Below are 25,612 nucleotides of genomic sequence, written 5' to 3'. Positions count from 1 at the left end.
CACATAAAGCTGAAAAGCTAGTTTAAGGGCACCGAGCCTACGTCTCAACAATTAAATGTCACATATTTGCTGATGCTGACGTCGTTTAGTCAAAGGTCCTTCCAAAACCGTTAAAAGAAATCATGCTGCTTAGAATACATGTTAAAAAAGGTGGCTTCCTGTAACACTAGACAGAAAACGGCATGTGTTTTAATATTCTAGCTGCATCAGGTGAAAGCGTTTTCTACTTAAACAAGGTGAACACCACAGCCGGAGGACATTACGTTAGCACAGTTGTGAAGTAACTTCTTTTGCATAGTTCACCACTTTGCGTAAATTCATTCCATTTTCCACCTTCATGAAATAGACGAATCGTAGTCCTCCTTTGAAAGCTACGATTGTCAGTGCAACCATCTTACCTTTCAGACTGGTAGCACAAATCAGCGTTTCATTAAAGCGACGTCTGCTGAATGAACCTGCAGAAGAGCTCCAATTGGCTCGCGTTGCTTCAGCTGAGATATCACGCACGTCATCGCAGTGTACTGGCACTGCATCGCGCTGGTCCACGCAGTTGGTCGCCACCCGCAGGGCACGATTTTACAGCACAATATTTTTCTCGCTACGTATCCACCAATGCCAAGACATCCAAGGAAAACAGGGGGAAGGCGGGAGACGGAAATTCAAGACGATGAGCAAAATGAGAACAAGGTGAAAGCGGGAGCCAACGTTTCGACAAGTGGACTTGTCTTTTTCAAGGCGACATATGCTTTCCTCGGCACAGTATGTATAGGTGGGGTTCTTCTAAAGTGGAGAGGGTGTAAGGCGGGTGGGCGCGGCAACGAGTGAAGGTGCGTCAGCGGCGAGGGTGTAGAATTGAGAATGAAGGAGTGCTGTGCACAAGGCCGATGACACGGCCGCCTGGTCAGCCACGTGTCAACGGCTGTGTGTCAGCCAGCCTGTCGACGGCGTTCACAGCGCCCCTAAATTATCTGCTTCGCTTGTTGTGGAGCAGATAATACCCATCGCCATCTTCAGGATCAGCTCATGAAGCAGGCTACAAATAGACATACCTGATGCCGATGCCCCTTCCGTCGCTAACCTCATGTAGCATCTGCTCTCGAACGTCACCATGGCATTATCTACTAAGCTCCTTCCGTCGCTAACCTCATGTAGCATTTGCTACCTAACGTCACCATGGAATTATAATGTCATAGCGACGTTCGGTAGCAAATGCTACATGAGGTTAGCGACGGAAGGGGCTCGATAGTTTTGCCAATAAGGTTGATCATAGATTCTTTGTCTTGATCCTTGCTTTAAAGTTATATTTTCGCTCTCATTAGAAATGCGGCTTCTGGCACAGCTAGAACTGAACCGATAACCAGCGATGTTACTGAGTGAGTTATAAGCGAAACAACAGTGCTTGCTCCTACATTAATTTGCATCATCAAGTGCACATGTTCCGTTTTCACTCGTCAGTTGTTGGATGACGTTGATTAGCGGACGCCAAGAAAACATTCAATTGAAACATGATGACTGCGTTTCTGCGGAACTACGGCCAATTTCTTACTCACCTTTTACTGAAAGGCGGCGTGCCTCCTATGACCTTAAACAAGCTACAATTCGGGCAACAGAAACGCATACGTACGTGAGCAACTCTAAAATGAAATGACATTTGCACGTGTAAAGGTCATAGGGGCCCAAAATCGCAGCCGTTAAAACATGCGACAGAAGCCTGAGGCGTGCCACTCATTCTTTAGGATAATGGAAATTCCTACTTGGAACGTCAGCACTGACGGCGCCAAGCAATAATGGTTTTTATGCTTATTTTTTTACAAGCTTATTTAGAAAAGAAATCTGCCGACTTTTGACGAGCGAAATCACCCTGTACACACGTGGTGCCCCAAAGTGGAACCCGCTGACTCCTTCAGCAGCGACGAGCCAGATGTTCTGCGCCGGCTTTGTTCTTATGTGCGCGCAATGTGTCTCCCGATTTTGGCCCGTGTTCGCCTCCCCCCAAAAAGTACTTACGCCAGAAGCGTTCGTAAGAGTGGATGGCAGCTACTCTTGGTGACGGAGGAGTAGGCGTGTAGCGTAGGCGTTTGGCGTCTGAAAAACAGCACTTATCAACGAAAAGCCCCGTGAGTTTCAGCCTCGTGGTCTATAGGAAATCTTAGCATGCGCGGAACCACGTTAACCTTCACAGAATACGTTGTCTGACGCTCATTCTAATCACAATGCGTTAGACACGCTTTTGAGTTACAGGGGTGTTCCTGTCGAAGAGGAGGATCGGGTGTAAACGACTGCGCCATTTTACACCAGAAACAAGGAAAGAAGTAGTATGGCTGGTTCCCGTAATAATTCATCTCTGTCCCCTATGATTAAACTCGGGGCCAGGAGGTGGTGCCACCAACCCTGCCCCTCACGTTTGCGTCTAAGGCCACTCGGTATTCTTCAAAAGGCAATGCGTTTACGAACAAGCTAAAACTTCTCTACCTAGTGTACTGATGCGACAAATATCCTGCGTATTAGATGCCATTCGGCATGAAACACAGCGCGTGGCATGCTTCTTGACGCACGCAAGCCATCAGTGTAAAAGTTACCTAAGCATGAGTGCCTATACTGAGAAAGGGCAAACGTTTATTTGCAGTGAAACGCAAAGGAGCGGACCTGCGTTGGTGAAAATTACGAGCTACTTTCCCTTTGGGAAAGGGAGGGAAGGAAGAAAAAACAAAGTGCAGTTTATTTACATAAAGGAAGTTCATGGCATACTGTAAGTATATTTATATATGTCAGCAGCAACGATTTCACGGTGTGTATACAGGGTGTTTTAGCGAACATTTTCAATTTTTTTTTTAAAAATTGCCTGTGGCGGATAGCACAATTCTAGTCCGTGTGCTGCGTGGAGTACTCGAAGAGGCGGGCATTACTTCCACAAAAAACTGAAATGCATGTTCGGATACTTAATAAACGTTTACTAAGTTTTTAACTGATTACCTTACGGCACATACCGCAATTTACAAATTCTAGCTGGGGAGCTCGCAAGGCGGATTCACTTGGAACTAATTCTCAGGATGAGGCCAGTTTCGAGATATTAAGTCCCGAACATTGCAGAGAAATGCGTTGGCGTTCCAGTTGCCTTTGTGCTTCAATGCATAAAACAACGTGTAAGAAATTAATTAGAACGATCTTGTATGTTTAGCGCAAGATTGACGGCGTCATTCACGCATTATTGTCAAGTGGATGTGTTTTGCAGTCTCACCCGTTAGAATTCGTAAATATCAATATGTGCCATAAGGTATTTAGTTAGAAACTTAATTAGGGATTTTTTGGTAATTGGTCAATTATGGATTTGAATTCTTGTGCAAGTGATGTCCGTCTTACAAGTAGACCAGCCAGGTCTAGAATTGTGCTGTCTTCCAAAGTAAATTTAAAAAAAATTTTGAAAGTGTTTTCTGAGACCCCCTGTATATGTTTACCAAGAATTGGGGGCACCTTCCTCGGTCGTTTCAGAAATGTCAGGGAAGTGGTCCTTTTCCACGTCTCTGAAAGTTAGCAGCCCTAGAAGCTTCTCTGACCATCAAGAACTCTCGTCCACAAGATTATATATACTCAAATGATGAGCACTTGAGGCCGCGGTGATTGTTTATTTTGTGAGCGTCATTCATGCATTTGTTCCAAGAAATTTGGTGTTGTTGCGCCTGGTCGCAAAGCACCTACACAACAACTGCTCCAAGCCGAGCTTGCTATTGCTTTATGTCATGGCACCCACGCCACAAGCGTGTGCAAGGCAGCCAGTGACGGTTTACAGCTCTTCTTGAGGCGAAGTAGCATTCAGCGACTGATTCAGTCTTCGCATTTTTGAAACATGAATGCAAGAGTGAGTTCGTGTGCTAGAGTTTTCGGGAGTCTCTGAAGCTTTGTGGGGCAGACGTGGAAAAGGTTGAGTTGGTGCGAAACCCTACGAACAGGCTGCAGGTAACTAACAACGCGCTCACATTTGACCTGGATGGCACATCTTGATAGAAAGGCAGGTTTTAAAAGCGCGACACCGCACAGAGACAGTTGTTCTGAGCAGAGAACAGACAATCTACAAGATGCAGCCATTTCGGTCAGATAGCGGGGATAATCGTCGAGAAAAGAAAACCTGTAGATGGTCGCCATTCGAAACACTTGGCATTCACGGCGCACTCCGCGTTGCATCGATTGACGGGCAGTTTTACTGCGTTCTCAAACAATCTAAAGAGTGACAGACGCACAAGAGGAAGTGTGCTGCTTCGTGAGCTGTCGGCTGGAACACGTTTGCTAAGCAGTCAAATGTCAACAAATCTAACAGCGGATGCTAGTATAGCGGGTCAGGATGAACTATTTCAAAGAGCAAATAAATTAATCATCGTACGATCGGTAAAAGGTGAAATCTGACCGCTGCGAAAACGCAGACTTGTACGCGCTGCATTTGATTTTCCGAGTACACGGCTGAGTCTTCGTTTGGGGAGATAAGAACAAGGCGGAATCGAGAAGTTCGTTTTTTTTGTTGTTGTTGTTCAGTGCCAACCACATGAAGCCAAGAGACAATGCACCAAGCAAGAGAAAACATAGGGGAAATTACTTTCCTATTTTAATTGAAATGCAGAAATATTAAGGAAAAGGGAAATCAAAGTGGACGCAGAGGCAGCTTGTGACAGGTGGCAGCCAAATGCACATCATACGCATGACCAATTGAGCTACCACGCCAGCCGTCCTCCCGTCCACTTTCTTGGACATTTGTAAACAACAAAGTGCACACCCCCTGGGGCGTACATGTCTTGTCCACAAACAACAATCGCCATCTGTCTGGCTTGCCTTCGCATTCTTGAAAACTCCGCGTTCGCTCCTTTTTCCTGTAAAAAAATATACTACAACGTCACGCTGATAACGCGCATATACCGTTCCTTGTCGTGGAAGCGTCGGGCCTGCGGCGTTAAAAAATAAGAGAAATGACGCGCAACATAGATGAATACTATAGTATGGCGACAAGACAAGCTCATCGCAGCGCCAGTCTCCTCTAGTATTCATTGTAGGAAAGCTCTCTCCCTCTCTCTCTCTCTCTCTCTCTCTATATATATATATATATATATATATATATATATATATATATACCAACGTACGTGCGCTCAGCGCAGATGTGGCAAGGCTATAGACCTTTTTATCGGGCGAGGAGTAAGAGCTCACATGGCTTCTAAACTCAGCTTCCTTCTTACATTGCCATCCTTGGGCAATTGTTTTTTGTTTTCCTTTTCTTCAATTAACTGTTCTGCCTAGATGCGTACTGATATACATGTATACTGTACCGCCCAACTGCCACGCTCTCAAATGAGAGTAGCACTATTGTAAATAAATAAATGAAATAAAATATGTGTGCTTACTGAATACGCACGGTATCGGTGTTGCTTATGATTGTCAGGATAAAAAATCACATCGGCCCTTAGTGTTGCCACGGCAGCAAACGGATGGTAGCTCACTTTGATATCTTCCTTAGACAACACCGGCACATAATCGCTTTTCAAGTCGGTTCTTATTGCCAAAGGAAATGTAACCAACTTGAAAATCTCACTTTTCTTGCCAGAGTACTGGGGTCTCGTGCTAATGGCAGTAGTTTCATGTGCGTGGAGAAAGTAACCATTTCCTAATGTTTCTTGTCGTAAAAACCGCTTTTTTATTGCCTGTGCACAAAGATCAAGTTGTAACATCGCATCGTATATAGGTCGGCGTGTTTATGCAACAGCCTATATTTTCGTGTCAGCTCGCGGTTTGAAAACATAGTTGTTCAAGTATGACTTCCGTCACCTGTGACGACACAAGGGTTTCGATCAAATTTGTGCCAATAATACGGACAGATGACGCCAAGGATATGCTTAAACTGCTTCCATACACTTTCGCATACACCCCCCCCCCCCCTCCCCTTCCGGAGTTTACATCCGTGGTAAATATTTTACGTAATCGCTCCCGAGTTAACTGAAAAAGAAAGATTATTGTATAATAGACATTAAATAAATGTGTACAATACTGAAAAAATACGTTATGCATGCGTAACACTGTATGCAAGGGGACTCAAGAGAATGTACAAATTGTTTCTAGGGAATGCGCAGCTCGCATTGCAGATAAGCTTCAGCAAGAATCATGCTCAGACTGCATAAAGGTGTCTGTGACAATAACATGCAGCGGAAGTGGCATATTCTATAAAGAACTGCAAAAAAAAATACTCTTCTTTTTTTGTTTGTGTGCAGAGCCCTACGATCGCGGCAATCCGACTGTTTGGTGGCTCGTCTTTCTCCGTTTCTGCACTTATCGGTCATACCACGTGTGTTGCGTATGCTCAAAGCTCGGCCATAGGTAAGCTGCGAATCCAAATTACATCAGCTTTACTGGCGGTGGCAGTGTTTCTGTCTTAACTACGGAAAGAGGGTTAGCATATGTTCGTGCAGGTTTGTATAGGGACCGGCTTCCACATTCGCTACCCTTATTTTTCTTGTGCGACTACGACCGCTAGTTCCGCTGCTGATTCTCGCGTGTTCGTTAGGCTCTGAACATCCCTTTCGCATTTCCCAATGGCTTCTGATGACGTGCCTTGTTTTCCTTGTTCGTAACATTTTGAGGCTGGCGATGTATAGTTGTTACTTGAGTTGAATGTACACGTACATTTCATCTCTGCAAATGCAGTCGTACTTCTAGAAGGTCATATAATGTCATAAAATAACGACTAGGATAGCCTAGTAGTCGAAAATGTCAATCCTCTGGCTTGCATGCAATGCAAGCAAATATCGCGGACATCAACAAGACGTGACCTTAAACGCCACATTCTTAAAAAAAAAAAAAAGGGCGTTGTATTTACCAAGTGTTTTCACAAGATTCGCTACCTCGACATAAAGCATTGCCAACTCACTTCTTTGCCAGATGATTGTGCCATGACCTTACACGGGACATACGTTCGGTAGAGCCCCAGCATAATTTTTTTTGTTAAAAAGTTAAGCGGATACACGCACTGTGGGAATCGGTGTACACTATGCTTTCATGAACCAGCAAGGCGAAATGGCACATTACGGCAAAAGACGTGCCGATATATTACGGTGGACCTTGCAGAGAAAGCGAAACACTTATTCAACATTAACATGCGGTGTGTCCCAAGACACGACGTGCTTTGCCTTGTAAAAACGAGCCAAAGCTCCACAGGACGATAACAGAGGCGAAGCGAACTTCAGGTTCTTTGTGAAAAGTAGTGTATAGAAAAATACAAAGAACACGGTAACAACACAAGGAGACCATGTGTACAGTACAAATTATCTAGAATTTAAGTTTATGAGAGACTTTATATATAATATTGTGCATACCGAAAATGGTTATGCTGTCGTTTTTGCGAATGTTTTATTCGTTATGCGTATTATCTACAGGGTGTTCAAAATTAAGCTTTATGGTGTTCTGAAAATTAGGCACTGGGAGGCCCGCCAAGACCACCTGTGCAAATAAGTTACGTGGTCAGGGGGACACGAAGTGAGATGATAATTATCGCTCTCAGCAGCCCAATTAGCTAAAATTGAATAATTAACTTTTTGTTCACTGCAGTAAGTGGGCATGTGTGTATTGAAAAGTTGGGGGCAGTCGTGTTTCTACACCGTATCCGCTGGAAGAATTCCAGCGTGTCTGTGCTCCGAGATATCCGACTACAAATCTTAATTGCCATTCGCATGATTACGCATGCAAGGGAGTTAGGATCGGGAAAACAAATATCAAGCAATAGATGAGGCAAACTGGGCGCTGCCTCAATGATCGGCTCCGAGAACACCACAACAACGTAAAAAAAAAAATGGCACCGGTGGGTTCCTGTCGATTCATTGTCGCGATCGTGGCTGTAAACCTATCGAGGACGATCGCTCGATTGTGTCGCGTGGCAGAACGCAGCTCATTCGTGAAATAACTAAAGTGCAGATGATTGATAAATTGGGTGATAAGTGTGGTTACCCTTCACTGGCTCTCACAGAAAAAGAATTTAGTATCTTGGAGGCGGCATCACATGACTCGTAACTACGTTACACGAATGTGCAGTTCGTTTTCGTCGTGTAAGCGCATGCGCAGCCTATACTGCTTCACATACCTAAACCGATTCAGTGGTACAATAAATTTAGTACAAAGTTTGCGCTTGGTGTGTCTTCTTCTCCTATGTCCGTGTCTTTTTTTTTTTGTTGTTGTTGCGCAATAATACTTGGGCAATAATAAGTACTGAATTGGTTGCACGCGTTCTACGGGCGTAACAATATTTGTGAACAATACGTCACGCTATTTTCATTTGTATGCGTCAGTAACCGATGGTAAATGTAGTGTAGGGTGCCGAAGTAGTAAAAGCCGTAGAAACACTAGAAAGTTGAAAGAACGAACTTGGTGAGAAATACCCCCATTCCGTTTCATACGAGATGCCAATATCTTCATAATCGTCATCATGACAACGGTATACCGACTTTTCACCAATGTTCAAAGTGCGCATAATATTATTGCGTGATAGCCATTATATGGACACTCAAGGCGCCTTTCTGCCGTAGGCGTCACCGTGTAGTTCCGTATAAGGTCTAAGGGCGATAAAATCGTCGCCGCGCGCCGTATCCTGCATGCGCGAGTGAAAGCGCGCGAGCGTGAGCCGGCGATCGCGACTCAATATCGCGCCCGCAAGGGAGGAAAGTGGGGAGGAAGCGCGCCGTCTTCTGTCGCGCGCAACGCTCCGAGGGAGGGAAGAGAGAGGGGGCGTGTTCTACTGCGGGCGGCCCGGGCGGCCGCGCGCGCCGGCCCGGGCCGCTGCGTTAGTTCGCGTTGATCCGAGACGCAGCACGAAGGTCAATTCACTCGCTGCCGCTGCCGCGCTTCCTCACTCCAACGTTGTGACGTCGAGTCTCCGCGGTCACCGCGAAAGATGCGTTCGTGTTTGCTTGTGCGCGCGTGACACCATGCTTATTAGCTTAGTTAGTATGCCTGTGTTTACAAGTTTATACGGCCGATGAATATACTATCCTTACTTATAGCTAACCACTAATTTGCTATCGCAATCAATGATTCGCCTTTCTGGCGACACTGCGACTTTCTTGCTGAATGTTAAAGCTCCACCTGGAGAAGTATGCGTCGCTGATAGCGGCCTTGCAAACGCGCATGTTGATTGAACTTTGTATGCGCTCAGATCATGGTTCTGGCACGTAAAACCTCGTAAGTCAATTCAATTCAAATTGTGATACCGACTATGTTGTTTTGTCTTATGTTATCCAAATCATTCCCAATCGTCAACTGCTGTAAAAAATTCGTGCAGCTGCTCTAGAAGGAAGGAAGGAAAAAATTTAATGCCCTATTTACAGCTTTCAGCGGCTAACAGAGGTCTTCATGTTTTACTGAAGTCTCCGTCGTCTTGAGTGGTCGGCGCCCCTATTCCGGAGCACCGCTGAGCCTGGCCACTTTGAGAGCGTGTTGTACCAATCCTTTTTGGACTGTGAGCACGCCGCTGGTGAGCAGGCCCTTCCACTGCTCCGCACTGGGTTTTTTTCTTTGTGGAAAGAGAAGTTATTTCTGCACTCCCATGTGATGTGATATAGTGTTGGGATGGCCCCACACCATGGGCATGTGTCTCTGTATTGGCTGGGAAACATGTAGGATGTGTAGATTGGAGAATGTTCCTGTCTGCAGCCTTCGCCAGCCGACTGCTTCGTGTTGTGCTAAAGATGCCGCCCTAGAATAATCTGGCAAATAGTGGGATTAATGTGAACTCACTTCAAAGAGTAGGCCGGCGCAAATGCAAATGCTCTACAGTGTTAGCAGAACAGCGACAATAAAACTTTGATGTCTTGTTGTTCGACTTTGAACGGTTTGAATTTCATTACGGAACGTCTGCGCGCGTAATACAGCAGTGACTTGGTCAACACTCGTAGAGCACAATCACATTACTAAACATCTCAAGCGATGCACATTGCTGTTCCACATAAGTTTCTGTACTCTACAAAATGTGCGTCGAACTGTTAGCCGCAACAGCAATGCTTTATCGACACGTGTTCTGAACGCATTTCTCTGAAATTGAGTATTTGGACCATTGTGTTTCAGTAAAACTTCCCGAAACTTGACGGATTCGGTCTTTAGCTCCTTGCATTTATCCTCGAGCTTTCGTACATCTGTTAGTGAGCGTTGAAGTATCTTGTTATTATTGAAGGACCTGGCGTCGCAGGTTATGATATCGCTAAGTCTTTCTACACTAAAAATAACCTGTTGAGAAAATGTAAACGTCAATAAGTGTAAAAGACAACCTCTTCTTTTTCACAGTAAGACACGCGCATTGCTTGTCGTCGTGTGGCCGTACGCGCTGGGCGAAATAAGTAGTGTCCTTGCGAACGTAAACCAGTACCTTGCTACTCCGGGCATACGTGGTTGAAACAAACGCTTCATACCATGATAGTCTTAAGGTGACTGACGGGCTTGGTCAACGTCTCCTAGATAACACAAGGCGGGTGCTCTTCGGTCCATGATGGTATGCTTCCTTGCCCGACCGAGAATCTTATGGGGATGCTCCCGAGTTGGCAGCGGTGATTGTGACGCCACTGCTTTCGTCACGTCCGGCTTGGCAATGAAAATTTCGGTCCAAGTAGCATGACGCCACAAAGCACAGTGCACACAGACCTGCCATATAGGGGGAGTTGATTCGGTACGCAAATGACCAGTATGGGAAAGTGGTTTTGAAACACGAACTGCCGGAAACCTGAAATAAGTGAGCTCAGGCTTTTTCGGGGGCATTCCTTTCTAATATGCTGGCGGTTCCAATATCCCCTCGAAACCATCGCTGTTGCTATCGACGAGCCATGGTTTTGCTGTACAGGTTCCCAAGCACTGAACTTCTTAAGGTTTGCTAGAAGGGGATCATTATCAATCAGTGCTCTGAATGCACTTGGAAAAACTGTCTATATCCGCAGGTTGCCCAGAAGCACGCAAATAGCATCTCCCAGTCAGCTAAGCACGACAACAATTTGTTGATCTAGCTCCATGAATTTATAAGGAACAGACGAAATGTCCCTCGCAGCCGAAATGTGGTGTAATGCAGTGATTTGGGCTTGTTGGTAAGACATTGTGAGGCTTAAAGCACGGGAACAGGCGCGTTATAGCGCCTGTGTGTCTCGCCTTCCTTTCGTCCTTGTCTTTTCACGAGCTATAAGCCTCACGAAGTGTGTTGTCGCTCAGCAGGTACACGCAGCCTCAGGAGTTCAGGCCAAGCGTCGACTGCCGTGCTGTCTGCAGCTTTGTCCTTAGAATGAACCATGCTAGGCCTGGGGGACAGAGTTAATAGGGCAGTGATGTTGGACGTGGCCCACGTCGCTCAGGGGCTCAAGGAGTTCTCGGGTTCTTGAACGACATCGGTAACGGAATCATCATCGCCTAATCGAGGCGCTTAATCGATAAGCTTGAAAACCTGGTCACTAAATTCTTGGCTGCTGGCGCCGTAGTGCATGGTTTCGTCGCTGTAGGCGTCGTTCTCCGTTCCGTTGCGCTTCCTGGAGGTAGCCACTGCGGGCACTTCCGAGTCCGGCGCCCGCGCGCGAGGACTCCATCACAGCCAAGCAAGAAACGACGTTTCGCTGGTGAAGTCAAAGAAATTCGCGCACAAAAAAAAAAGAGGAGAATTGAAAGTTTTTCAGGTTTAGTTTGATACGTGGGTTTATGGCTCAACCCATTACGGTGGATAATTGGGCGTTAGCAGGAAAAAAAAGGAAAGACTAAAAGGGAATTTTGCAGTAAAAGCGCACATATTAAAGGAGCAATCATCGTTGTTAATATGAATTTTAGGGATATAATAAAGAATAGGTACTATTATTATGTTGATATTTATGGAGAGAAAAGATATAAACACTGAGAAAGTTTGCATGGTAGTCTCGTTGTATCGCTAATGAAATCAACTATGGCACCACCGACATCCTATTGCAGTAGCCGTGTGCCCCAAGGACTCGGCGTTCTGAAAGAAAGCCACTTCGTCTTTCTCCTTCCTCCTGCAAAAGCTTTAATCAGCTTTTGCAGTAGCGATTCTGGACGCGATTTAACTTCTTGAAGTATTATGAAACGAGACAAATTTATTAATATTTTGTTGTCATTCGTAGATGACCTTCAAGAAAGTAAATTCAATTCTTATCGATGACGATTTGAAGGACCCACCGCGGTGGCGTAGCGGCTATGGTGTAGCGCTGCTAAGCACGAGGTCACGGGATCGAATCCCGCGGCGGCGGCGGCCGCATTTCGTTGAGGGCGAAATGCAAAAAACGCCTGTTGCCAGGGACACGTTAAAGATCCCCTGGTGGTCAAAATTAATCCAGAGTTCCCCACTACGACGTGCCTCGTAATGGAATCACGATTTTGGCACGTAAAACCCCAGAATTCAGAACACAGACGATATGAAAGCCCCTATTTCTGGGGCTGGCGAAATATTTTCATTGGGCATCAACCACGTTTCACTGGACCGTATGGTACACAAGTGCCGACATCTGCTAGACCGTGCTCCCGGTGACATGAGTAGTCTGTAAAGAAAAAAAATATGTACAAAATATGTTACATTCAGTTCAAACACACGGAAAATTCGCTTTCGGAGTTGTTTTCTTTGCGGGAGCAATACTGAAAACTAAACAATCTGTCCGACAAGGAGCTACTCGTATATTTCTGTGAACGGCAACGCATAATACTTAATTTTTTTTTCTCTCGTTATAACTTTGCAACACACTTCCGACTGAAATAGTGCGCGCTTGGCCCTTTCCTAAAAAAAAACATACCGATGAGTCACACTACGAAATCGGCACGAAGGACAGTAGCCATGCGGGAGGCTTGTAAAGTGCAAGTAATAGAATTCATCGCATTCAAGTACAATAACTTTCTTTCCCTACAGAAATTACTCAAAACGCCCAAAACCACAAGTGTAAAAAAACAGCAAGCTTATGCGGCGTGTCAGAATAACAGTACAATTTCCAATCACAGTCGTTTCATTGGGGCGTTCTCGTAATATAACTGCAGGCCTCAAACTTTGCTCATGAAAGACCAATAACGTGGCCCCTATTTCCGGCTAACTTGGTGGGAAATTTTGTTGAATCATTTCACAATAGTAGTAAGTGCTGCTGCGCATACTCCTGGAACGGGAGCTGCCAGAGGAGAATTTAGAAGATTGTTTTAATCCCAGTCGCGATGGCTCAACGGATATGGCTTTCTGCTGCTCACGCACAGGTCTCGGATTCTATTTCCGACAGCGTGGCTGTAAGCGGCGGCAAACTCAGCGTCACATGTTCTTCAACCATGACACCGTGGAAAATACGCGCATATAGCTCTTGCAAAATAATGCAAGCGCTGCAGTATGCAATTACCACAAAGGCCGCGAATAAGCTGTATACTTTGCATTTACCATGCAGATGAACCTTAACGTGTCCCCTATTTTCACCAAATTTGAACTCGGTGTCAACTATACGTAGTCCTTCCTACGACAGCTGCAAATACCACACAGGGTTTGTAAAATACACTGCGAACGGGAAGGGCGGTGGTCCCGGGTTCGAGTCCCGGACCAGGACGAATTTTTCCTTCGGCTATGAGGCATTTCTTTCGAGGAACCCGTACGGGTTTCCTTTGTAGCAATTGCTACGAACGGGTGGATGTCTGATTTTCTCTTTATTCATTACTTCTCTCCACCTTGCGGGTTTCCGCAGAACTACTACGTCAAACACTTGCCTTTGCTTCGTGTTGTCGCCAAGTTCGACTTCGCCCTGCCATCTGCTAGCCGCCTGGTTGGCTCAGATGGTAGAGCGGCTGCCCCGGAGGGGTGGTGGTCCCGGGTTCGAGTCCCGGACCAGCACGAATTTTTCTTCGGCTATGAGGCTTTTCTTTCGAGGAACCCGTACGGGTTTCCTTTGTAGCAATTGCTACGAACGGGTGGATGTCTGATTTTCTCTTTATTCTTGACTACTACAAGTATGCAAGAGGTCGAGTATGCTTTCGAGTGTTGTAATCTGACGAATGCCTGCGTGGCAAAACTCCTAGTGTACTCAGAAAAAGAAAGGAGTTCGATTTTGTGTCTCATATATGTTACAATAACCGTTTCAGACTTCGTGAACTAAAAAAGAAAACTTGTATTCTTAGAGAGGGTGAGGTCATGAGCGTAGAGGATTAAATTTGTACGACGTGGCTGTAATCTTGTGGGAGCACGCATCGACGTACACAGGTATGTACGTCAGGGCTCCCCCCCCCCCCCCCTCCTCTCCATCGTTCATCATTCTGTTTCTAGGCCTTCTATTTGAGTGTCATAAGTAGCACAGAGCATGGTCTTAAATTGCATGGAGCTTAAAGTATCGCTTCTTGCTTGTGCCCACGGCGCGGCTGTTTCATGCTCAGATCGGGACACCATTCGCGGAAGTCGTGCATACAGCAAAACACCCGTGCAGTATAGCTAAGAGGCTATGACATTGTCGAGCTGCTAAGCTCGGGGTCACGGGTTTGACCCCTGCCGCGGCGGCCGCATTTAGATGGGAGCGAATTCAAAAACAAAAGAAACTTGCTTCTTTGTTCAGATGTAGGTGTACGTTAAAAAATCCCAAATGGTCGAGAATAATCCGGAGTTCCGCTAATTCCCTGGTGTCCAAAATTACTCCGGAGCCCCCCACAATGGCGGGCTTCATAATAAAGTCAAGGTGTCGATATGTAAAACCTGCTGAATTTCAAGTCCCACTAACGGCATGGTTTCGGCAAGTAAAACGTAAAACTCCAGAATTATTCTTTTTATTGTTATTTAGCGAAGCGTTGCTGTATTGCGAGTGGCATTTTGACAAATTGAGACTGTGCTAAGCTGTTGGCGCTGACATTGGACTGCCACTCCAAACACGTCTTTTTTTACTAGATTATTTTATCGTGATAGCAAGCCTGAACTAGCGGCGGCAGGCAACAGAATTACGTGAGAAAATTGATAAAGTTTGGGGCGGGAATTTTCGGCAAAAGCTGGCACTCGCGCACAGATGATGAAAAACGCATGGTGTGTTCGCAGTGTTGTTCTCAGTGAACAGGTCACGTCGTACCAACCTGTATCACCGAGTTCGTGATTGCTGTATCGATATGAGTAATTTTTTTTTTTCAGACAAATTCCTCCCTGTCGTTCCGTCCATTCCTCCTTGCTTCCTTTCTTCCTTCCTTCCTTCCTTAGACAAATTCTCAGCCGTGTCATTCTTATTCTGACATAATGGACCCGTCCTTGCAATTATTAAGAGACACGTAATGTCAAGAGTCAGGAAGACAGCGGTGTGCATCAAAGAGTAAACGGGGGTAGCTGATAATACGTTAGTTGACAATACGAGGAATAATATGAGCTGGGCAGGCCATGTAATGCAAAGGGCAGGTGACTAACTGGTGGTATAAAGTTGCAGAATGGGTGCCAAGGTAACGAAGTTGCAGTCGTGGACGGACGAGAATTAGGTGGTGATATGAAATTGGAAAATTTGCATGTGAAACTTGGAAACTGCTATAGAAATACATGGGTAATCGAAGATCACAGGCGCAAAGCCTTCCTCATGCGGTGGACATACAAATAGCGTGACGATGATGTATCAGTGAAGAATTAGTAAGGCTTCGCCTAATTGTTTTGTTGTCACTTGTGGTCACATGACTGGGACGTCATGTGCTCAAACTGTGGGCCACGCTGTGGGCACGTTTGCCCTTGGTCAACTTAAAGCGAATACTCCATCTTTGCAAGTATTGTTGGACGTCTCACACGTAACCATTTTTCATAGCCAGAAAAAAAAAAGCCATGCAACATTGTTGTGCAAGTGTCAAGCAACGTAGACCTTTTACAGCCCCTTCGAGTCGTAACTCTAACAATATTTTCTCGATTTCACAGGCCATTTCCGTCGTTTGATCAGCTTTCACTTCTCAAGCACGCCGCCAAATTGGTCTGCTTCCTTTTCCTATTTTGTTGACATATTCGCTGCGGAAAATCCTTAAGTGCGTGACCATATGCAAGAACTTAAAGAACCGCTGAAGGTTGTACAATCCGTCGTATCGATAAGACGTGGTTTACCGAGAAAAAGGAAACAAGGGGATGAAGTTACGTACCTGGTTGCACACACGGGCAGAAGTATAGGTATGGAGCCTCGTAGTTGTTATTCTCTACAGTCCTGTAAAGCTTGTTGCTGCATTTCCACCCTTGTACACCTCGATAATTACAGCTGCCCCATTTGAATTTAGGGTTTTGTATCAGGCAACAGTATTTCGTAGATGGCGCACAGTCGGAGTTTGTCTGGCACGATCTCCCAGGAACATAATCATAGTCGTCCGTGTCCTGTTGGCAAATATAAATCGCGATTTAAGGAGAGAGCATGATTTTTCGTAACCGCTTCGAAAGATCGACGTGCAATCTGTGTGTCACGTCACTCCCACATAATACTGCCTTCGGTATTGGTGGATTAACGAAAACTGGGCGCCATTTTCCTTTGCATATTCTCGTCTCGCTGCCGGGGACCGCCGCTGGCTAGGAGGCAGTTTGAACGTGTAACTAAAACGTGCTCACGTCATCCGCTAGGGAGGATACGATGATGGCATGACATACTTAACCACAAGGGGCGCGTGGCTCAGTCAGTGATTGTATTTCGCCCAAAGCGTCCAACAAAGCTCTTTCGAAGCGAGGAGAACATGCGCTCATACACATTCTAGCGCGTCGGCGCCCAGACACAATAGAAGCTGGACACATGTGCTTCAATATAAGCAGTGATCTTCCTTATGCAAAATCTTAGCACGTGTTACTGCGCAAACTGTGTCCACCGCTTTCTAGGTTGTCTGTTACGATGCTGGCTGCTCTTGGCACGCGAAGCTTAAGCGCCGCACGCCAAGTTCTTTATTCATAGTCGCCTAACGTCAGAGTGGTAGAACTATGACATATGCTTTTCACTGCCATGACGACATCACGATAGTTACTGTCCGGTGTGTGGTGAGGGACCGCACGCATGATTGCAATAGCAAGCTTTCACGTCCTGGGACTATGACCTATGCATTCTTGCATGCGAAAGGCCACAAAATCCCTTCTGCACTTCTTGAACGCTACTGGACTACAGGAACGCTTGTGACAGCGAACTTTCATCTGCAGGTGACTGAATCTTTATTATTTTTCTCCTCTCTTATTCTTATCTATTCTTCCCCTTCCCCCTCCCAAAGTGAAGGGTAGCCAACCGGGCAAGTCGTCCTTGGTTAACCTTCCTACCTTCGCCTCTTCGTTTCTCTCTCTCTCTCTCTCGCACACACATCGCCTACTACTTAGCAATGTCAGATCAGGCTAGCTGGTATTCTATGATCAAACTTATTAATTGATATGAAAACACTTATACAATGCACGGAGACGGAAACAAGGAAGAAGAGAGGGGCACAGCGCCTGCCTACTCCTTAGGTAGTTGAAGATGAGAAGAAGAAAAGTAAAGAAGAAAGAAACAAGCACTATTACAGACTGCAAAGACGAAAGTGAAGCAAGGCATTCAGTTAGCAAGTAAAGAACAAGACATACACGCAGAAGCAAGGAAAAGAAAACGCAGGTCGCACTAATAACACATGAATGTAAAAAAAAATGCAAACGAAAACAAAGATATCAAAAATATTTCGTCCCTTGCAAAGTATCTCACAAACGGGAAGCGAAGCCAGTTTATTGTTGAAAAGTAAGCAGGTGTGATGAGCCTGGTCACGCCTAGAAGCACAACCACTCGGATACAGGCAGTGTTCAAGGGTCGTACTCTGCAGGCCAAGTAGACTATAGTCTCTTAGTATCGACGTTCGCTGCGAAATGAAAGCAGGACAGTCTAAGGTACTCAAGTGTCTCGCAGGAACCACAAGAAGCACACAACGGGCTGTGTACACGTCCATGCCCGTATAAACGTTCCGAGTACAGGATAGAGTCAAACCTCGACTTGAGCAATATGTCTCGCTCAACGAAGCAAGTCTCGACCCTGAACGCGGGGAGGAAAGGATCCTTCTGAAACACGCTAATGTGGGTGCTGCTTGAGGCGGTATCGACGAATCGACAGATGAGCGTCGTGAAGCCTACACAAAAGTTCCGGCCAGTCACATTCGTTGTGAGCACAAGCGGAAGAGCATCGATCGTCTTCTTAGTTTCCGGCGATGCCTACGCGTGAAGCTATTCATTCGTCGACGAGGGACTCTCCACCAGATGCAGTTGTGCTGCCAGAATCAATTAAGCCACGCACAACTGAGCGATCGGCGTCATTTCGCTGTAGTCTGCTAAGGTCAACGTATGCATGACAACCTTCAATGCGCTTTAACTCATCTTGCACGTACTTCAGAGCAACATGAATTGCTGCCAGCTCCATGGTTGTTGATGAGGCTGGATGTGGTATCGGTATGCGAAACACTACCGGACATCGGTTGAAAAGCAGAAGAAAGCTGCAGAGGCTACTTGGCTATTGTTGGGTACAGATTCGTACGTAAATACTTCAATATATTCTCCAAATCAGTCAAATGAGTGCGACTAGACCAGTTTGAATAGCGCTGGAACAGTAAGTTCAGACTTTTTGTGCATTTTAGGAATTGAAAGATAAAGGAGGAATAAACTAAAATTTGCTGAAATCTTGCAGAGCTTTAACTGAAGTGGCAACTTCAGAACTGCGACCAATAGTTTTTTAAAATGCCGCCACTGTCCCTATGCGAGAGAATTGGCGCTGAATTAGCCGATTAAGAAGTGCTTGGCCATCCGATGTGCAATGCAGACACTCGATGTGAACCTTCGAATAGGAGATGAAGAAGCGCAGAAACCTGGGTACAGGAGAAGAGCGGAATTAAGTGAGAATAAAGGTAGACAAGACGGACGCCAGTTCCACAGTAATGTTTTACGTCTATTGTGCCTTTTAACTAGGAACGCTACATTATTTTTGCGCAGCCGACAACCGACTCCAACATGTGGGTGACATTTTTCCTTGAGGCGACCTCCGCAGAGAACATAATCTTTTCGAGATACCAAGCTCAAGATGAACCAGCGGTGGAACTACCTCGCGAGCTCAACTCAGTGGAACTCGCGAACCTGGTCTTAGAGAAGGCTTCCATGGACAGTGCTGAACTACGTCGGAGGGGTGCTGTGAAAGTGAACTTGCGTCTGGCGATCTTCGACGAATTAGTTCTTCGACTGATGCGTCGAAAGGACCCTGGATCATGGTCTTCGACGGAAAAGGTGAGCCTCGTTTTGAAAGCCTTTCAGCTACAGCAAGAACAGATTGCGCAGCAGAACCGACTGGTGGCATCGCTTATAAGCTCTCTAAACGCTGAGAAGCCGGCGACTAATTTTGTAGAACCCGATGCGTTCGACGGCAGGTGTTCAAGTCCAGAAAGTTGGCTTGAATTCTATGAATATGCCGCTGGGAAGAACAACTGGCACTCTAATGAGGACAAGATTGCTAACATGCGTAGTTACTTAAGAGGTGTTGTACGGAAGTGGTACGATCTGCACATTATTGAAGAAGCTGACAACTCTTGGAACCAGTGGAGGGAAAAATCCTTGACGACATTCCGTAGCAACCCTGTGCAAAGATGGGACATCGTGCTTAATTGCAAATTCAAGCAGGGCTCCCTGGTCGGGCATTTCTTTGAAAAACGCCGCCATTTAAAGCTGGCCGAGCTTATGCTTCCTTCTTCTGCCGTAGTAGCACTAATAATTCACGTACTGCACGCGGAAGTCCTGAAGCATGTGCAAGTACGATCACCTAAAACTATGGACGGGCTCCTGGAGTGCCTTCAGGACATACCATCTACTTCAGGAGAAAATATAACCGCTAACTCAAGCAGTCGCTTCAGACGGACAGGCGCGGATTGGTCAAGCCGTAATCAGTGAGAACCGAGCCACCTTGCAGGCAGCACACATAACTTGGATTGGCGCGCTGCCAGAGGTCGGGTGAGTAACGTCGACAACGACCCTGTCCCCCTACTTTCGGACACTCAAGAGTTTCCGACGACAAAAAAATAATAAACAAAGATGATCAGTCCGACCCGATGGCCGCAACTGAGACTGTTTGTTTAACTCGCTCTAGCCTACTTCACATTACTGTCAAAGTGGGAAACAGACACATGATGGCTTCGGTTGACAGCGGTGTTTCTGTGTCTATAATAAATGCCAAGTTGGTAGATGCAAGTCACCTGCATAGTGGAAGAGTACTACGGGTGCAAGATTAAGATGGAAAAGTGACAATGCATAATCAGTGGGCCTCAGTAAACATCGAGTTCCAAGATCATTAAATAGAGAGTGAAGTATTGGTGATGGAGGGGATGACGCACGACTTTCTGCTATCCAGACCAGATATATAAAAAAAAACTAGAAATCATCGTATAGTGGGACGATGCGATTTTAGTGGAAGGAATATCAGGGGAAGAGACACAGGAGGCTAGAAAAGACAACCTACGAGTTGTCAAGTGCGTCGAGGATATTGCAACGACATATCCTGAACTGCTATGCATAGGAAGCTAGCCACAAGCGATGAAGTCATACAAGGTTTCTTTCAAACTAACTGACAAGACCGCCATCCGAAAATCCCCTTATAACATGTCAAGAGAGCGCAAAATATGGTTGAAGAAAGAAGTGGAGGAGATGCTAGACGCCGACATAATCCGCGGTCTTGTGAATGCAGAAGGCCGACGCACGTCTAGTTATTCCTACGGAGACAGCGTGGTTCTTACTCTACAATATATATATATATATATATATATATATATATATATATATATATATATATATATATATATATATATATATATCGTAATGAAGTGAGACAGATGCACCCGGGGTGGGGTGCTAGCATGGCGGGCGCTCGAGAAGATGGTAGAAACAGAAGAAAACAGGCTTTCTGGCGGACGGCCGATTGTCTGTTTCACTCTTCTTTACAACGGCGCTGCCGACGAAAACGCAACCTTAAGGACAGCCTTCGTGAGACCACCCTGTCCTGGGTGTCTCCTGCGGCGAGGGATGGCTGTGCATGCTTCCTTTGTCATGGATGTCTTTCCCGGGACAGCATCGACTTCGGAGCAGTCAAGGGATGCCGTTCACGCTCCCCTGGCTGTGTTTCCAGGTGCAGTGAGCGCCGCGGCCACCACTGCCCCTGGCTCAACGGATGGCGTTCACGCTCCTTTGGCCTTGGGTCCGGGTGCCGTGAGTTCTGCAGCCGCTGCCTTATTCACCGTGGATGCAGCTCGTGGCTACACGAGGGGCTCGCTTGACAGCCTCACGGACCTCGTGCGATCCATCTGGTTGCTCTCAGAGCGATTGGACTACGTCGCTTGGGTAGCCTCAGGATTTTCGCCTATAGCCTTACCATCGCCAGCTGTTTCGGAACCACCAGATTTCCACTGGTTTCAGGATGACGCCGTCCATTCGGGTGGAAACGGCCAAGGTACTCGGCGCTCGCCATGCTCGGCCGGAGCATGTCAAGTGGACGGTTACAGTAAACCGATTTCGCGGTGGCGCCCAGGCGTGGCGCGAGTACGCAGGCATCAGATAGTCGTCCTGGCTTGAATGGACTGAAGCTTTGTTAGCTGCTTGCTGCCGGCTCTCCTGTGCCTGCGACGACTCTAATCAGCTCGGCTTCGTGGAAGGGGTGCGTGTTGCACCCGTCATGCCCACCAGCGTCTCGGTAAAGAGGCCTGCAGGCTGCCCTGCCGCAGGCCTCTTTACCAGGGGTGGCACCAGCTCACCGTGTGTGACTCTGTCTGAGCCGAACCTCGTGACTTCACAGCAGTCATCAGCCGAATGCGGAGACATTGCTTCGCTACTAGGAGACTACAAGAGACGCACAAGATACCTGGCGCGCAATAGACCATCGGTTTCGACGCAGACACGGCTTTCCCCTGCTTCGAACTTTGAAAGGCTCGAAACACCACTTTCCAGAATGCAGATCGAAAGCCAATCATCTCGTGCCGATGGTACAGCTTCTGGGGTCGAATTCACAAAGATTTTCGCTCACAAGTGGCCTTTGACATTGGCTGCTCGCCTTCTCTAGTGACATGTCAAGCATCAGGATTGGCTGACGTTTTCTCTTACGAACAATTTTTGTTTAAGAGGTTTTTGTGAATACGGGTCCTGAAGAGGACAGTCCGGCTGCGCGCGACACTTTGTCAAGACCAGCCGGTTAGAGCCCCTCGGAACGCCTTCGCACTGCGACCAACCACAACCAGGGCGATCGACCTCACCTCACTTTTTTAGACGGACGACGGTTCAGTGTCCGAGATTGCCTGTCCCAATTCTTTGTCATTTTTTTTTTTTTTTGCAACTGCGACAACATAATCGCCGGCGACACCTGCGACTAGAGCGCAACAATCAGTGCGGACCCCCACACAAGCGGTTGCGCACTGGAGGGTCATAAGGTCGACTACTTCGATTCCCAAGTCTTGTATGCAATGGTTTTGCACCACCAGCACGCCCTCATAGTCGTCAGAGCTATCTTCAGCAGTGTGGCCGAGTGCAAAGAAGAGAAAGAGGTGCACTCGGGCTAGGGTTCTCGCACAGCGGGCGATAGAGAAGATGAAAAGGCAGAAGAAAACAGGCGCTCTGGCAGACGGCCGATTGTCTGCTTCTCTCTTTTTGCAATAGTTCACTACATTGTAACACACGACACACGTCCTGCATCTTCAAGGAGCGAAGTGCAACTGATGGTGGTGCCCAGGAGGACATCGTCAGATGGACCATCGTCAGATGCATTACATATGTATTGTGCACCTGATGATGGTCTCTTCGGCCGCACCATCCGTTCTACTTCCCTCCTTGAAGAGGCAGGACGTGTGTCGAGTGTTGCAATGTGGTGAACGCGTTTTAAATCATACATCCGGGACCTCAAAGAAGCGCGATATGCTAACGCATTTGTTTCGCATTTACCGGTAAATCGCCATTAAGTTTGTTTTCCAAATCCGCCATTAGCCATCTGTGATTGGTCAATTGGCTCGGCCAGAGACAGTTTGACCAATCATGAATGTGCCCCTTGCAGTCACGGAGCTCTGATGGTTGACTTGAAATGAAAACGGAGCGGGATAGTTTTACGTATATTCCGGCCCATAGTGTTGTCGGTAGGGCCAGATCGCTTCTTCGCTGTTGCAGCCAAATGCGATCCCCTTCTCGGAGGCCCTGTAACCCTCTAGGCGCCTGCTGCGCATGCGCCGTCCACAATAGGAACGCACCACAACGCCAGTGGCGGCGGCGTCAATGCGCCTCTTGCACCCGTCTAATTGCTATGACAACAAAATCTAAATTTTTTATCTCAGCACGCTCATCAAAGCAATGATGAAAACAAAAATCAAATTCTACTCACATATCCCCAATCGATGTCTATAAGGTCACAGCTGGTGACGAAAATCACCAGAAGCAATGTTGCAATGATGCCACACTTCCGTAATATTTGAGAGGCCAGCATGGCGTATCATAGAAGGTTCCTCTAGAAAAACGGACTCGTGAGAGTATAGCCACCCCTGTATTTATATATACCATTTCCTGCCTATATTAGTCATTTGCGCACACTTCGTAGGTTCGCAGCTGTCGTGCTTAAGCAGCGACATTTTGACATTGTTGATCCGGCACAGACCGGTATGACGCATCGGTACTGTCGACCTTCTTGTCCATTTAATTTACTTTCCCGCTAGTTCTTGAGCAAATTGTGCATATTCGAAGCAAAATGTCAGGTTCAACTACATGTTACTTTTGGCAACATGCGCCGTCCGAACAAGGAAGCCGCCTAGTACACATCTCCGACACAAAGGCCTGCAATATATGTGAAAATCTCCATACAATCGTTCCCCTCCTCATACACTGCGTTCAAATGGAAGCTCTACGAAAAAAAAAAAAAAAAACACTTTGCCCTTAACTTTGCCGCAAAACGGAATCTTTCACCTTGGGTTTTTGTTTTCTCTTTTGTAGTTGTCGATTGAACGCATCTTTCTTCTTAGTCATCTTTTATATAAACTAAGTGATGTCTACTTTTTAAAGCATATCTCTTACCGATTTCAGCCACATGTCCCTTGCATCGTTGATCAAATGTAAGCGGCACTCATACCGGTGCCTTTATGTATTTGCCAACACAAGGCTGCTGCGGGGGTCACCGGAAAGCATAATATTCCACTTTAAATGCTATACAACCATTCATACTACAAAAAGCCATGTTAGATCGCTGTTACTTTTCATATTTTAGGTGACTTAAAGTCATCGCAAATTTCAACTTATTATCCCTGCAGTCATTCTGATTCATTCACTCATTTTCGATACTACCACTCTCCGCTGAGATTATTGACACGTGTACTTATCTTTATCGGGCGACCACGTTTCGCCGCCTAACAAATGTCATCGCACAGCGCGGGACGCGCCTGCATGCATCCGAAGATTCTGGAAAGTTATCGGTGCTTCTATTCGGCTGTCTGTTGTCGCCGAACCTTGTGTTATCAGATTTCATCGCGCGACGCGAATGGTGTAGAACTTTGTGGAAGGCACGCAGGTCCCAACGATTAGTCTGGAACATTCGACGACTGCTGTATAAAAGCCGACGCGCTTGGCCCGCTGATCAGATTTTCGACGATCGCCGACTGTGTTCGCCGCTATCGTTGTGCTATAAGTGTAGCCTGTTTTGTGGGCACAGGTTCGCCCAATAATATCTAGTTTTGTCGTTCACGGTGTTGCTACTGTGTTCTTCAACGTCACCACCACGTGACATTATAGTAGGTGGGATTTACAAAGGGATAATCTCGTTTTAAAGAAGAAGAATCGACATTTAGAATGCATGCGCACTGTACACACACAAGAAAAACGAAGCACATTCGCCAGTGCATGATTAAAGCAATAAATGTGCTCTAAGTAGTTTTTGACACAAAGAACGTCCACATCGTAATAAAGATTAACAGTTTACAATCAAGCGCATTGTGCGTACAAGAGTAAACACAAACAAATATATTTGAGGAAGAAAAGAAGATGAGAGGGAACTTCTAGACAGGACATATGAAGCAAAGATCACGCACGCTAATTGAACTTAACTGCGATGCCAAGCGTTGCTATCTTGGCGCTCTTTGGTCGTTGTAGCCCTGTCGCCATGGATTGCCTTGTGTCATAGAATAATAATTGCACAAGGCGCAGTCGTCAAATAATTGTGAATAATTCTTGCTCAGTTAACCGGGAAGAAAATCAAACACCGGTGCACATTCTCGTGGAATGGTTAGTTCTTTTTTTCTCTAAAAACGAATTTTTTTCCCTCTCGATCTAAAAGAGAGCTAAAGAGCATTGCAACTCTCTCTCTCTCTTCAGATTGATAGTGTTTTGTCCTGTCTCCACTTTCCTGCTGTACCCGTTCATTCTATCTTTCATTTATTTATTTATTTATTTATTTATTTATTTATTTATTTATTTATTTATTTATTTATTTATTCAGTGCTGCCAGTCCCCTGCTAGGGCCATTACAGGTAAGCTCGTCCCACGAATCTCATGCTACAACAACTTTATCGAATCCTTCAGTACAAGTGGAGTTGTCGCGCCGATACCCGTCTTTATTTTCGTCTCCGCTAGCATGCCGGAAGCTACACAGCGGAGAAGCCAAGAGGGCAAAACCCTGGCCAAAAGTTCAGTGTCGCGGCGGCG

The 25,612-nt window shown here is 46.2% G+C and overlaps 1 long non-coding RNA gene across 1 annotated transcript; it reads right to left on the bottom strand.

Annotated features, from left to right (window-relative positions):
* Window positions 1–12,405: 12,405 nt before the first annotated feature.
* On the bottom strand, window positions 12,406–24,056 carry LOC126527318 (uncharacterized). Its single transcript, XR_011890127.1, has 3 exons — window positions 23,310–24,056; window positions 16,087–16,312; window positions 12,406–12,530 (listed from the first exon to the last, which is right to left on the bottom strand). It is a non-coding gene; the product is annotated as an uncharacterized lncRNA (long non-coding RNA).
* Between the last annotated feature and the right edge of the window lie 1,556 nt (window positions 24,057–25,612).

The sequence above is a fragment of the Dermacentor andersoni genome, chromosome 9 (genome assembly GCF_023375885.2).
Source record: "Dermacentor andersoni chromosome 9, qqDerAnde1_hic_scaffold, whole genome shotgun sequence".
Taxonomy (NCBI): domain Eukaryota; kingdom Metazoa; phylum Arthropoda; class Arachnida; order Ixodida; family Ixodidae; genus Dermacentor; species Dermacentor andersoni.
Note: the sequence above shows the minus strand (reverse complement) of the source record. Positions and strands in the feature narration are given on the sequence as shown.